Source organism: Phocoena phocoena, chromosome 5 (genome assembly GCF_963924675.1).
Source record: "Phocoena phocoena chromosome 5, mPhoPho1.1, whole genome shotgun sequence".
NCBI lineage: Eukaryota > Metazoa > Chordata > Mammalia > Artiodactyla > Phocoenidae > Phocoena > Phocoena phocoena.
In genome coordinates, this window is record NC_089223.1 from 17,935,188 (window position 1) to 17,946,519 (window position 11,332).

Sequence of the window (11,332 nt, forward strand, 5' to 3'; positions counted from 1 at the left end):
TTCAAACAGAACTCTTGGTTTTTTCTGTTCACATCTGCTGCTCTCTTAGTCTTTCCATCTCTGTGACACTATCACAACTAGTTATCTATGCCAGAAATCTAGGGGTTATCTTTGATTCCTCTCTTTGCCTCATACCACACATCAATCTATCATCTTTTTTTTCATTTTCAATCTGCTTTTAAAATTTTTTAAATTTTGTATACAATTTTTAAAGGTTACTTTCCCTTTACAATTATTACAAAATGTTGGCTATATTCCCCGTGTTGTACAAAATATCCTTGAGCCTGTCTTACTTCCAGTAGTTTGTGCCTCTCACTCTCCCACTCCTACACTCCCCTCCCCTCTTCCCTCTCCCACTAGCTTGGTCTCTGTATCTGTGAGTTTGCTTCTTTTTTGTTATATTCACTAGTTTGTTGTATTTTTTAGATTCCACATATAAGTGATCTCATGCAGTATTTGTCTTTCTCTGTCTGACTTATTTCACTTAGCATGATGCCCTCCAAGTCCATCCATGTTGCTGCAAATGGCAAAATCAATCTATCATCTTTAAAATATAACCCAGATTCAGTCATTTCTCAGCACATTCACTGCTATCACCCTGGTCCAAGACACCACCATCTCTCTTTTTGATTCCTACCAACCTCTTAACTCCTCTTCCTTGCTTTACCTTGTGTCTCCCTTCAGTCAGTTCTCTAGGACAGCAATGGGAGTGATGTTTTACCAATGAAAACTGCTTAAAATCTTCCAGTAATATTCAATTTTTTTAATAAAATAAAACTTCCCTGCAGTGGCTCACAAGGCCTACGTGACCTGGCCCTGACTGCCCCTCCGGGTATCTCCTGCTCTGCCTTTCTCCATCAGCTCCAGCCACGCCACTTTTCTCACCCCCTTTTTTTTTTTTCCTTTCTGTACGCGGGCGTCTCACTGCTGTAGCCTCTCCCATTGCGGAGCACAGTTTCCCGGACGCTCAGGCTCAGCGGCCATGGCTCACGGGCCCAGCCGCTCCGCGGCATGTGGGATCTTCCCGGACCGGGGCACGAACCCGCGTCCCCTGCATGGGCAGGCGGACTCTCAACCACTGCGCCACCAGGGAAGCCCTCGCTGCTCTTTGAACACTGCAGGCTTGCTCTTGCTTTAGGGTCTTCGTGCTTTGCTCCTCACGTTGCTCCATTCAGCACGCACGGCTGAATGGGGAATGTCAGGCAGCTGCAAACAATAAAAGTCTGCAGTGCATTCACACTCAGTTGGTGACATGTCCAATATGATGATCTTTCAAAATTGCCTCACATGCATAAAATCATGGAGTATTTTCTCATGTCATCAACCCCAAGCCAGTTGCTGCTAATCTAACACCAGTTCCTCACATTTCCTCCAGCGTGCTTCCTCCAGAGCCCCGTGTTGCTTTCTAGCTTCATTCAGCTCTTTGCTTAAATAGCACATTTTAAGAGAGACCCTCCTTGATAATCATTTCCTAAATAATCTTCAGTACCTTCCTCTAGTCTCTTATTCTGCTTTGTTATATATTTCTTTGTTTGTGGGCTTAGCAGATTGTTCAATAGACATTTGTTGAATGACTACATGCATGAATTACTTTTGACACTGGCATAGGAACATTGTTGTATCCTCTTTGTGGACTGTAAATTTTATAATTTACAAATATCCTTCGTTCCAATTAATGTGCCGCTTATCTGATTTCCATATCATGCTGCCTGTTTTCTTTTCTTTACAGTAGACCACTCTGTCTTCATGCCTCTTTTTATTTATTAACTTTTATGCATAGTGCTATCTCCTGTTTCATGGCTGATTTGCCGAATTCAGATCGAATTGTTCCATGGGAACAGTGGTTTAGCAGTGGCTAAGCTACACAGAAACATCAACAGCTGCGATTCTTTAGACCAGGTATTTTTCTTGAAGTTAGCCTCTTGAATAAGAGTCTTCTCCTGGGGCCTGGCCAGCTGTGGGGTAAAGGAAAAGGCTGTAATCTGTGGGCTGTCCTCATTTGCTTTTGTCAAGTTCAAATATCATTTGTGTACAAGGAGCCAGGATGGGCAGAGATGGGAGCCTTATGTCAAGTTGCTAGTAGATGAGCATGTGGCAGCCCTAAAGGGTTGATCTGAGTGGAACGCTCTTCACTAAGCTCATTTTGAATGGATCCTGGTATTGAATGACAGTACAAGGTAGAATTCTGGGGGTAACTCACCCATTCACTATGAGTCATATTATAGTTGAACTCCTCTCTTAAAATCATTTTCACAGCAGTTTTCCTAAGCTGGGACCAAGACTGTCATTTCTCCCTCATTGTAATCCTTAACACTGCTGTCCAAGGACCATCTGCACGCACGGCTGAATGGGGAATGTCAGGCAGCTGCAAACAATAAAAGTCTGCAGTGCATTCACACTCAGTTGGTGACATGTCCAATATGATGATCTTTCAAAATTGCCTCACATGCATAAAATCATGGAGTATTTTCTCATGTCATCAACCCCAAGCCAGTTGCTGATAATCTAAAACCAGTTCCTCACTTTTCTAGACAAATGTGCCACTCACCTTAATATCTTTCTTGACAAAGGCACCTAAGCACCAAATAATCGCTGGTCAGATTAATAAAGCAATAAAAGAAATAAAAATCAGAAGAGGCCAACTGGGGTGGTTTATTTTATTTCGTTTAAATCTTATTATAAACTTATTACCTTGAAAAAGCTCAAGTGTAATACATCAGCATGGAAAGGTCCAAGTTTGGCCATCAGATCCAATAATGAGAGCAGATTCTGAGATGTAGTTACTGATGGCATTCATTTAATGAGGAAGGCTATGTAAACTCAAGCCTACTACACACTGAAGCTTGTTTAACTGACTTCTACAAAACCAGTTCAATTTTTTTGAATTTTTATATTTTAGGGAACTTGCTGATTGGGTTAGTAATTCTCTTGTATATCAGGAATAAAAAAAAAAGTAACAAAAAACCCTCAGATTAAATGAAAGACCTGGGGAGGATTTCCTGCCCCTGCTTGGATAGGTAGGTTCTCTTCCTCGCCAATTTGTCACCTTCCACGCCAATTGTCACCTCGCCAATTTGTCACAATATTCACTCACTTGTTTATCCACTTATTCATTCATTATTTGCTGGGTAACTTCTATGTGTTAAGAACTGTTCTAAGATCTGAGGATAGGTCAGCAAACAAAATAGACACATTCTTGCACTATGGAGTGTTCATTTTATTAAGGGGCCCAATATTTTAAAAATAAGCAAATAGACATATAAAATAACGTCAGTTTGTGAAAACTGCTACAGGGAAAAATAAAACTAAGAACTCAGTGGGTAACTGACCTCATTATTAAAGAGAGACAAACTTTTGCTCTTCAGCTGTGTGAGTACCAGTGTGACATTCCACTTAAAAGGTATTCCAGCCATCATGTTGATAAACTGAAAGCCTTGTTTTCTTTTTTCTTCAGGATAGTGGTTCTATGAGAGATTACCCAGCATGGCAGCATTGGAATTTCTTGGAGGCCCTTATTTAAAATACAGATTCCTGGGTCCCACCCAAGGTTCCTTAAACCTTAATCTTGAGGGATCAGGCCTGAGCTTGTGTGCCTTTGAGCGAGCACCCTGGATACCTGGATGTGCTGCCAGGACGGGACTCACTGAAGCTATATAGGTATAAAAAGGGCATTAGGCACAGTCATTCTCTTTATTATCAGCACATGGAGAAATCTGTTAGGAGCAAGCATAAGATAGTTTGTAGCTTTTATTGACCTTTCCTCGTCCTTAGTCTCTGCAGGAAGGAAAAGGTGAGAAGCAGTTTCATGACCTCAGTATAAAGCCTAAGTTACCAAGGCTCCTGCAGTACTTCAGTATTACTTTGAGGTCAAATCAGGCAGGTGTTTTGATGGATCAGGTAGCAATTTATTGTTGGGCACGATTATGATGTGATTTGTTCTTCTAACTCTCTGCACTGGATACACAATGATTCGTCTCTTAGATGAGCTGTATGTGAACCCACGAAATAGAGAATAAAAGGTGATCACCCATATATGTGACATGGCTTTATTGTCACAACTGTAGTGCCTTAGTAGACAAGAAATGGACCAAAATTTCAAAAAGGAATTTTGACTGACGTTCCTCAATTTTTAGTAGGACTTGGACAGCAATCCAGCATATAGCAAGTAACTTTGTTAATTACCTAGTGTATTATTTGTAATCAGTAAACCTCAGAGGACACATCAGGAAGTTATGTTGCTTGAGGTTAAAGATGAGCTGGGGGTTTAACGATTGCGGGTATGTTCTGTGGTGGTGTTTTACAAACCTACCTTCATATTGCCAAGTCACCTGAGGAGCTTAAAAAAGTCTGCCCCACCTCCACATGTTCTGAATTGGTCTGAGGTGGAGCCTAGGCAATTAATGTTTTTTCAAAAAAGCTTCCTGAGTGATTCCAGTGTGTGGCCCAAGCAGAGGATTACTGTTCTGTGGCTTACACATGGGGTGCCTTGGCCTTCGGAGTATCTTCACACAGGAGCAGACCCCATGTGTTCTTATCTGTCCCATCTCTTTCCCCAATTTTCACATTTAACCAGAAACAAAAGCACACATTAGTCACACCTAGGTACTTGTTAGGGAATGGACCCTTGAACTCACGACCAATCAGTACCCATCAGAAGTTGACCTAGAAAAACATTACTAAAAATCATTCAATAAAACCTCATTGGATTTCAGATAAGAAAAAAAAACCCCACAAGTATTACTATAAAACTAATAACCACTAGTACCTAGTTTTTAACCACTAGCAGAAGAACTTATTATACACTCTCGTCTTTTTTATTCGATTCTATGTATTAACTTGCACTATTAAAATTTTTTTGACATATAAAAATCCCCTATAAATGTATTCAGATGACAAGCTTTTAAAAGCAGGGACTATATCTTTTATGATTACTTTTATCTTTTATATTCCCTCAGAATACAGATGGTGCCAGGAAGCTAGTAGGTGTTTGATAAATATTTTTAAAAGAATGAATAAATCAATGAATGAACAATTGATCCTTGTATCTCAGGTGACAATATTAATTGTATCTCCATAGAATTGTAAATGTCTTAGGAAAGTTAAGTTAAAATTCTTAGGAAAGTTAAGTTAAAATTCTTAAGTTTTGTACTTAAGAATTTTAAGTACAAAAATAAAAGAAAGTACCATAAGCTGTATTAAAAAGCAAAATAAATCCTGTTAATGACATCCTTCCCTAGGTGGGTTTAGGCCTTCGTCTTCTTTCTGCTGAGTATTCTGTATTCCATACTTTTAGTAAGTCCATAGCTAAGTGAGAACCTGTATGCATGCTTAGCAGGAGTGATGGATGGCAATTTATCAGTTCCTTTCTATATTGGTGGCTGAAACTTAGGGTTCTCAGCACTTCCCAGTTGCTGGTGATTGATGGGTTTGTTTACTACTTCTTCCTTTGGTCTGGAGGGAGATACTGAGTGGGGTTTCTGCCAGCATTCTGGAAGGTTTGGCTCAATCCCAGAGCCAAGAGCTCTGCAGCCCAAGCTGTGTTTACACCACAGAAGCCCTTGAGCTTTCTTGGATTTTAATCACTTTCCGAACAGATGCATTTCTGTTAGGATGGACAAGGTATTGAAACTTGCACTTGGCTCATTAAAACCTTAACTCTGTTTGGTTATGAAGCAGTGTCTATTTTTCCCTTACAACAAAGAAATTAAGTGGAAAATGTTGTTTCTTTCAATCTGATTGCTATTTCCACTGTTGTATTTCTAACCAAAATTAAAGAGACTACTGAACTGTAATCTCAAATTATTAGTAACCCCTTTTTGGTTGAATAAGAGAGTTAAATGGAAACAAATATGTAAGATACCAGCAAACTCCCTGTGCACAGTAAGCATATATAAATTAGCATGCTGTTCACTGTGAGAAAGGAAAATGTGTGTGTGTGTACATGAATAATTATGCTTTACACACACGAACAACATGTCTTTACTTTTCGTTATCTGACAGGGTCCATAGTGTGTTACTTAGTTGCAAACATTGGCTTTCACACAAAAATAGGAGTTACTTTTAATTTCATAGAACTGTCCTATGAAAAAGGAGGGTGGGAAATCAAGCCAAAATTAATAAAACAATGTCTTGTACTTTCTTACTGTCAGAAAACATCGTATATGCAGTCTGATAATCGACTCGTATTGCTTTGTATACCTGGCAGCCTCTCTCTCTTTTATTTCTCCTGTTTTCTTTACTGCCTTCTCTGAAAAGCCCATGGAAACCAGATCTGGTATTTTTACTGTGTTGAAACGATTCTGGTAAAAACAGGTTCTAAATAAACACGACAGGTGTCAAGAAAAGCAGCTGGATCTGGTTTAGAGGTCTAAGAGACCTCTAACATTAAACTGGAAATGGAGAGAAAGAACCCTTGATTGTCTGATACAGACACCATTGTGGTTGTGGGTTGTTGACCATTTCCAAGAGCTTCTAGCCACCAGCCTTCATCAAATTGTGACATTGAATTGGAAGTGAAAAATGACAAGAGAATTAAACTGGAGAGAGACGTCCCTTAGAGGATGGGAAGAGGGAAGATGAGGCTATATCTAGTTGACTCAAAATTTTGGTTAGAAAAATACAGTGCTTTTCTGAATGGCTCTTTGGTGAATAAAGATTCTTTATAATAAAACTGTCTGTGCTATAATAAGTAACAAATAGAAGTTTCATAAATTGTATAAATCAATGTTGCTATGTTTCCTACCCTTGTAACTTCTGATTCTTCAGGCCATATGAGTCAGGAGCTAAACCTTGAATACTGGCAACAATAACAGATTATTTCTCTAGCTCCGGTCTTTGCAGAATCTCTCTGCATCCCAGTGTTTCTGGAAACGTCCAAGGTATGCTTTGTCTAAGTTCACCAAGACAGCCCTTTTTAGCTTTAACACTTCTTCCTTTTTTGCTCTCTCTCTTAATTTCCTGCGGTTCCTTCAGTTCTTAAGTCTTGTGAGAGTGCCTTTCAGTTGCTGCCACCATTTACAGTGTGTGTGTGGGTCAACATACTGGGACTTTTTTCGTTGCAAGTGGCAGAAACCCAGTCTAGTTTTACCTTGATTGGCTGATGAAATCCAATGGCAGGATTGCAGCCGTCTCAGGAGCAAGGGGAGTCTCCCTCTAGCTTTTCACAGTTTTCCCTTTGCTTTATTCTTACCTTCAGGCTAGCTTTTTATTCTTCTCCACGTCACATGCTTATAGTTTCTAATCTTTGTATTTTGTAATCCAGGCACCCCAAAGAGTCTGCCAACCCTCTCAGTTCTGGAATTACCAAACGAGGGCCTTGCTGGCTCAGTGTGGGTCGGGGGCTGTCCTCTGGATCGATCAACTGTGGCTGTGGAGGAATAACGCGATAATGGGCTCAGCATGGGTCAGGGCCCCACTCGTGGGTCATCACTGGTGGTCAGGGAGCGAGCTGTCGTGGTAACGCGGCTGCCGAGCGACATGTGCTCAGAAGTCACGTCAGCCTTCCTCACGCCAAATCCAGGGCGCTTAGCATAGACCTCCTTCCTGGTAGGTATTTTAAAAATTGCAGAATGAACGGATTATGTGTGTGCACACGTGCGTGCATGCATGAGCGGTGTGTGCGCGTGTAGCATGGGGTGGTGGGCAGTAGGGAAAAGAAAGGGTTTCCCTGACAGGAGATCAGCCCAGACGTCAGAGTAGAGAAACCCTGAGCTCACTCCTCTTACGAGCACACCGAAGTCACAACTGTCAGCAGAACAACCATGGACGAAAAGGCTGAAACCTGCCAGAAAAGATCTTCTACAACGAAAGACCTAAGGAAGGAATCACAACCAGGGGGGTAGGAGGGGCAGAGTTGCTATACAGTCAAGTCCCACGCCCCTGGGGGCAGGGGGGAGGTGGGATGGGGGGGCTGGGGAGGCTGACCCACAAACTGGAGAATAATTACACAGGAGAGTAATTATTGAGAGTACTCAGAGGCCCACGTCGGGCTCCCCAGCCCAAGGATCCTGCACCAGGAAGATGAGCCCACAGAGAATTTGGTTTTGAAGGCCAGTAGGGCTTACTTTCAAGGAGTCCTGGGCTTAGAAATAGAAACTCACACTTAAAGGGCGCATACAAAATCTCACATGCTCCAGGACCTAGGGCAAAAGCAGTAATCTGATAGGAGTCTGGGCCAGACCTCCCTGCCGGTCTTGGAGAGTCTCCCGGAGAAGCAGGGGGCAGCTGCAGCTCACGCTGGGGACATAGACACTGGTGGCAGACATTCCTGGGAGCTCGTTCCACAGCGTGGACACTGGCAGGTGGCAGAGTGGGGACCTCCCTCTAGTTCATTAGCGCCAAGATCTGGCCCCATCCACCAGTGCTGGGACGCCTCAGGCCAAGTGCTGGGACGCAGGCCCGCCCATCACCAGAGAGGCTGCCTAGATATCTCGTAAGCCCACAGCTGTTTCTAGACACGGCACCACCCACCAGAGGGCCAGAACCCAGCTCCACCCACCACTGGGCAGGCACCACCCCCAGAATCCCCTACTGCCCGCCTTGCCCTCAGGAAGCTGGCTCTAGCCCCTGGACCAGCCTCACCCACCAGGGGGTAGACACCCGACTCAAGAACACCACAATCCTGCAGCCTGCGGACCCTGCCCTAGGACCAGCTGGGCCTTGGCCCTGCCCGCTAGCAGGTCAACACAAGCTTCGAGACACCCGGGACCCCATATCCAACTGTGTCAGGAGCCAGCCTTCACAACCCACCCCCCCTCAGTGATCTGACACCAGCTCTGGGATAGGCCAGTACTAACCACAGGACCTGGCTCCACCCACCAGTGGGCAGGAAGTAACCCCGGAGCTTTCTGGACCCTGACTCAGCCCACTAGTGATCCACCTTAAGCCCTGGGATGTCTTGGGGTTCTGCAGTCAGCCCCTTGGTGAACTGGTCCTGCCAAGTAGTGGCCAGCAGCCTCTGCAGAAGGCAGGGCCTGGTGACCCATAGGACTGAGGGCCAGTGACACCAGACCACCCACAGTAGTCAGACCTCATAGGGGGCACCCCTAGAGCATGTAAGTCCGGTAGTGAGAGGGGAGTGCCTTGCTGGAACTCACAGGAAGTCTCTTGCAAAAGGCTGCTTCTCCAAGGCTGAGAAATGTAACCAACCTACCAGATACGTAAAAATAAAAACAGCAATGTAGGCAAAACGAGGCAGCGGAGGAACATGTTCCAGACAAAGGTACAAGATAAAACCACAGAAGAAGAACTAAGTGAAGTGGAGATAGGCCACCTACCCGAGTTCAGGGTAGTGATGGTAAAGATGGCAACTCGGGAGAAGAATGGGTGCAAAGAAAGGGTTTCCTACGCACTCCCATCACTGTCATTTCCCACTGATGCCTGGAGCGACCACACTGACCCTAACTGAAGGTATTCCACTCTTCCAATGTCAGGCTGCTCTCTAACACTGAAGGATCTTGCTGTAGTCTCTTCTGTGTTCTGTGCTTCAATGAGGTAAAGAGAATTCCTTTCCTATGGCTGATGCTGTGGTCTCTGTGCTGGGGCTACTCTTCCATGGTAGTCACTGGCTCCTGGAGAATAACGGTGTGTGACAGGTGGTTGTTCTGTTATTCACGTAGACCACGTGGCATCGTCTGTTTAAAAGAGAAGCAGCTTTCCCCAGCAAGCTACAGGCTGTCTGCATCTCAGGAGAAAATCGAAAGGTGCTCAAGAATTATCCAAGCGCGCTGGGCCCTGCATGGAGGTGCTCCTAGAAGGTGTTGTTGCTGGAGCATCGGAGGTTCGTTCTTACCTCAGATCCGGGGCGGGTCAGGTTGCAGATTCGTGATCTTCCCCTGAGATCTCCCTCATCTCCCTCAGCTTCAGGAAAATGGCTGAAGCGATGGACTCCAAGATGGAGGAAAGTTTCAAAACTGTTACTTTCTGGAGGAAGAAGAAGGAACAAGAAGAATTTCATAAACTCTTTATTGGTGGCTTGAGCTCTGAAACCACAGAAGAAAATCTGAGGAATTACTACCAGCAATGGGGAAAACTTACAGGCTGTGTGGTCATCAGGGATCCTGCCAGGAAAAGATCAAGAGGATTCGGTTTTGTAACTTTCTCATCCACGGCCGAGGTGGAGGCTGCCACACCTCATTCCACTGATAGGAAACGGTTGCCCCCAAACGTGCTGTCCCAAGAGAGGATTCTGGACAGCGGGGCGCTTTCCTAACTGTGAAGAAGCTGTTTGTTGGTGGAATTGAAGAAGCTACTGAGAAGCGTCATCTTAGAGATTACTTTGAGAAATATGGAAAAATCGATGTCATTGAGATAATTACTGATGGGGAGTCTGGAAAGAAAAGAGGCTTTGGGTTTGTCGCTTTTGATGGCTGTGATCCAGTGGATAAGCTTGTGCTGCAGAAATACCATACCGTCAGTGGTCATCATGCAGAAGTAAGAAAGGCCCTGTCTCGACCTCAAATGCAGGAAATCCACAGTTCTAGAGGTGGAAGAGGAGGCAACGTCGGTGCTGGAGATTCTCCTGGCGGTGGTGGAAATGTTGGAGCAGGACGAGGAAGGAAACTTGGAGGACGATCTGATGGATTCAGGAGTGGTCAGTGGACTTGGTCATGGCTCTAGTAGGTGTGGGGGAGTACCTGGATCTGGCCACCAGGGTGGGAGCCCCGGGGGTGGTATGGCATCTATGGAGGAGGAAAGTGTGCAAGTGGAAATGACAATGATTTTCGGAAATCGTAACCAGCAACCTTCTAACTAAGCTTAGCGAAAAGTGGAAACGTCGGTAGCAGGCACGAGAATTATACGGTGGAGGAAACTATGGTCCAGGTGTCAGTGGAGGAAGTGGGGGTTATGAAGGGACCAGCCGATACCGAGTTTCTTTCTGTTGGCCATGGGCAAGTAGGAGAGGATGTATGAATAGGAGAGAATGAGAGCCCAGAGGTAACAGAACATCTTCAGTTCGTGGAAACTCTCAGTCATACAGAAATAGGCAGAGCAGAAGACATCAGAGCAGATGCAGAGAGCCATTTGTGAATGGATTGAATTATTTAAGAACATTACCTTACTATGGAGGAAAGATTGTGAAAAAAAATGCTTTTGAGACAGTTTCTTAACAGTTAGCTTTCTAACTGTTTCTTTCTAGTGGTCTTTGTAAGAGTGTAGAAACATACCTTCTTTGATAATGTTAAAATGTGTGTCGGGTGACATGTGAAACCTTTTTCAAGATTTTTCTCACAAAGTTTTGAAAAGCTGTTATCCAGGATCATGGTGTAATGAGACATAATGTTACATGTATTCCTTTTAAAAACTGAAGTGCCTGTGTAGACTTCAGAAGCTG

General features: G+C 44.0%; 1 pseudogene; it reads left to right on the forward strand.

Annotated features, from left to right (window-relative positions):
• Positions 1–9,892: 9,892 nt before the first annotated feature.
• On the forward strand, positions 9,893–10,925 carry LOC136123790 (heterogeneous nuclear ribonucleoproteins A2/B1 pseudogene; annotated as a pseudogene).
• Positions 10,926–11,332: the final 407 nt, after the last annotated feature.